Source organism: Lathyrus oleraceus, chromosome 1, assembly GCF_024323335.1.
Source record: "Lathyrus oleraceus cultivar Zhongwan6 chromosome 1, CAAS_Psat_ZW6_1.0, whole genome shotgun sequence".
Lineage (NCBI taxonomy): Eukaryota > Viridiplantae > Streptophyta > Magnoliopsida > Fabales > Fabaceae > Lathyrus > Lathyrus oleraceus.
The window spans coordinates 38,008,508-38,012,744 of record NC_066579.1 but is presented as its reverse complement, the minus strand read 5'-3'; the positions used below and the strand labels follow the sequence as shown (position 1 = coordinate 38,012,744).

The following is a 4,237-nucleotide window of genomic DNA, read 5'->3' as shown; positions in this document are numbered from 1 at the left end:
CTACTTCCTGAATGTTTCTTAGAGGCATTTCATCACGCCTTGAAATGTTTCCAGTGCGTTGGCATCTATCACACTTGACAATGCAAGCATAGACATCACGCCACATGGTAGGCCAGAATAGGCCAGCTTGAAGAATCTTGGCGTATGTCTTAGAGGTGCTCGCATGTCCACCATAAGGTGCAGAATGACAATGCTCGATAATACTATTTACCTCTTCTTCTGGAACGCAACGGCGAAAAATGCCATCTTTACCCCTTTTGAAAAGGAGCGGTTCGTCGCAATAGAAGTTTCTCACATCATGGAAGAATTTCTTCTTGTGGTGGTAATCAAGATCAGGGGGTACTATATCAGCAGCTAGGTAATTAACGAAATTTGCATACCAGGGTACGTTACTTATTGCTAAAGAATTTTGGGGGTGCTCATAAGGATCTAGGTTATTATCTTTAATGGTTTCTACTCTAGCGATCAGTCTATCATAGGCGAAGTCATCATTTATGGGTACTAGTTCAGGTTTTAGATGTTCTAGCCTAGAGAGGTGATCGGCTACTACATTTTCAGTGCCTTTTTTATCTCTTATGTCTAAATCAAACTCTTGTAGTAATAGAATCCATCGGAGTAATCTGGGCTTGGCATCTTTTTTACTTAATAGGTAACGAATGGCAGCATGATCGATGTAAACTATAATTTTTGCTCCTACTAGATAAGATCTAAATTTGTCTATAGCGAAAACTACAGCGAGTAATTCTTTTTTAGTTGTTGCGTAGTTAAGTTGGGCAGCATCTAGGGTTCTACTGGCATAATAAATGGCATGTAATTTTTTATCTTTCCTTTGTCCTAGAACGGCTCCAACTGCATAATCACTAGCATCGCACATTATCTCGAAAGGTTCCGACCAATCAGGTGGTTTCATAATGGGTGCTGATACTAATGCTTGCTTTAAAAGATTAAATGCGTCATTACATTTTTCATCAAAAATGAATTCAACATCTTTCATTAAAAGTCCAGTTAAAGGTTTAGTTATTTTGGAGAAGTCCTTAATAAAACGCCGGTAGAATCCAGCGTGTCCAAGAAAGCTTCGGACTTCTCTGATGGTTTTTGGGGGTTTTAGGTTTTCTATAACTTCTATTTTAGCTTTATCTACCTCTATACCTTTTTCAGAAACTATATGTCCTAAAACTATACCTTCGGTCACCATGAAGTGACATTTTTCCCAGTTTAGCACGAGGTTCACCTCCACGCATCTCTCCAGGATTTTCTCAAGGTTAGCAAGATAATTATGGAAATCAAATCCGCAAACCGAGAAATCATCCATAAACACTTCCATGATACCATCTAGGTAATCTGCGAAGATTGACATCATGCAGCGTTGGAAAGTGGCTAGGGCATTACAGAGGCCGAACGACATTCGTCTGTAGGCAAAAGTTCCATAAGGGCATGTAAAGGTAGTTTTTTCTTGATCTTCGGGGTGGATAGGTATTTGGAAGAATCCAGAGTATCCATCTAGATAGCAGAAGTAAGAGTGTCTGGCTAGACGCTCCAACATCTGGTCTATAAATGGTAAAGGGAAATGATCCTTCCTAGTCGCTTTATTTAATTTTCTATAATCTATACACATCCGCCATCCTCCTTCTAAACGTTTTGCTACATGTTCGCCTTTATCGTTTTGCACGACTGTGATGCCTCCCTTTTTAGGTACTACATGCACAGGGCTCACCCACTTACTATCCGAGATCTGGTAGATGATACCTGCCTCAAGTAACTTAAGAACTTCCTTTTTAACAACATCACTCATTATAGGGTTTATTCTTCTCTGATGTTCCCTAGAGGGTTTTGAATCTTCTTCGAGCGAAATCCGACGCATGCATACGGATGGGCTTATACCTTTCAGGTCAGAGATATTATATCCTAAGGTTGAGGGATATCTTCGTAAAACGTCTAAAAGTTGGTTTGTTTCCTCTTGGCTCAAGGTAGCACTAACTATAACTGGATGGTTCATCTTTTCATCGAGGAACTTGTATCTCAGGTTCATAGGTAGTTCCTTAAGTTCTAAGGTTGGTTTCTTAGGGCATGGCATAGGATCTGGGGCAAGGGATAAACATTCGTAAAGGTTATCATCGATGTAGGGTTTCTTAAAGTCATCATGTTCCCTTATGAGAGTTGATGGTAACTTAATTGTTTTTATAATTTCTTTTTGTTCTAATTCTCTAACACATTCATCAATGATATCTAAGGCATAACACGAGTCTCCCATCACAGGTGCCATAAGAAATTTCGAAAGTATAAATTCTATTTTCTCGTCACCTACCTCAAATGTCAACTTTCCTTTCTTGGCATCTATTATGGCTCCTGCAGTCGATAAGAATGGTCTACCTAGAAGGATTGGTATATCATTGTCCTCTTTGATGTCCATGACAACAAAATCAGTAGGGATAAATAACTGACCTATCCTAACAGGAACATCTTCTATAATGCCTATCGGATATTTAACAGATCTATCGGCTAACTGAAGTGACATCTTAGTGGGTTGTAATTCTCCTAAGTTTAACCTCTCACAAACTGCTAAAGGCATTAGGCTCACACTAGCTCCTAAGTCTAGAAAATCTTTTTTGATGACATGATTACCCAGAAGGAAAGGAATGGAGAAATTTCCAGGATCTTTATCTTTCTTTGCTAATTTTTCCTCGGAAATAGCATTACATTCCAAAGGCTTCGGATCATCAAGTCTACGTTTGTTGGTAAGGATGTCTTTGAGAAACTTTGCATAAGAAGGTATTTGGGTGATGGCTTTTGTGAAAGGGATTTCTACATGAAGTTTTTCTATAACTTCAATAAATTTTTGATACTGTTTATTGATCTGGGTTTGTTTGAGTCTTTGGGGATATGGTATAGGTGGTTTATACGACGGGGGTGGTACGTAAGTTTTGTCTTTAGGTTCTTATCCTTTTTCTCGACCTTCCTGGTTTTCAGGTTCCTCTGGTTCCTTTACTTCGTCTATGGGTTTGGTGTACATTCCTTAGAAGTTTCGGGTTCACTCAATCTAGAGTTTGGTGGCTCATCATAAGCGTTCCCACTTCGTAGGGTAATGGCATTGGCTTGTCCTCTCAGATTTTGTTGAGGTTGTCCAGGGAATTGTCCTCCAGGTGTAGTCTGAGGGGCTTGGTTTAAAGCTACCTGAGAGATCTGAGTTTTAAGCATCTTGGTATGAGTAACTATTTGGTCAACCTTGGTTCCTAACTGAGTAATCAATTCGTTAACATGAATGTTTTGGTTCATGAACTCCTTGTTTTGTTGGGCTTGAGCGGTGATAAAATTTTCCATAATTTTCTCAAGGCTCGGCTTTGGTGGCACAGGTTACATAGGTTGATTTGATCTTGGGGCTTGATAACTAGGTCTCGGAGGTGCATTATTTTTAATAGGGTTATTGTTTTTATAGGAGAAGTTCGGGTGATTCCTCCATCCAGGGTTATAGGTATTCGAATATGGGTTCCCTTGGGTGTAGTTCACTTGCTCAGAGTGGGTTTCGTTTAATAGACTGCATTCTGCAGATTGGTGTCCTTTGGTTCCACATATCTCACAATCCGACGAAACTGCGGCTACAGTATTTGGGTTTATGCACATATGCTCGACTTTAAGGGCTAATGCATCCATTTTAGCTTGCATCATGTCTATAGAGCTTAGTTCATGCACTCCTCCTTGGGCTTCCTTCTTCTCTACTGTCGCTCGTTCGACTCCCCATGATTGATGGTTTTGAGCCATATCTTCGATGAGGGCACTAGCTTCAGGATAAGGTTTGTTCATCAGAGCGCCGCCTGCGGCAGTGTCGATGGTCATCTTCGTGTTATAATGAAGTCCATTATAGAAGGTTTGAATGATTAACCAATTTTCTAAACCATGATGTGGGCGTGCTCGTAACAACTCTTTATATCTCTCCCAAGCTTCGAACAGCGATTCTCCTTGGTTTTGGGTAAATCTAGTTATATGGTTTCGGAGAACGGTGGTTTTACTTGGGGGAAAATATCTAGCAAGAAAAACTCTTCTAAGGTTATCCCAAGTCGTAATGGAATTGGGTGGAAGGGAATCTAACCATGATAGGGCTTTATCTCTGAGGGAAAAAGGAAATAATCTTAAACGTATTGCCTCAGGAGAAGCTCCATTGGTTTTAAAAGTGTCTGCTAATTGAAGAAATATTTTTAAATGTTGGTTTGGGTTCTCAGTAGCGAGACCTGCGAATTGTCTC

General features: G+C 40.0%; 1 non-coding gene across 1 annotated transcript; it reads left to right on the top strand.

Moving 5' to 3' along the window:
* The first annotated feature begins 3,886 nt into the window (after positions 1-3,886).
* On the top strand, positions 3,887-3,993 carry LOC127116171 (small nucleolar RNA R71). The gene has a single exon (XR_007801149.1). It is a non-coding gene; the product is annotated as a small nucleolar RNA R71 (small nucleolar RNA).
* Positions 3,994-4,237: the final 244 nt, after the last annotated feature.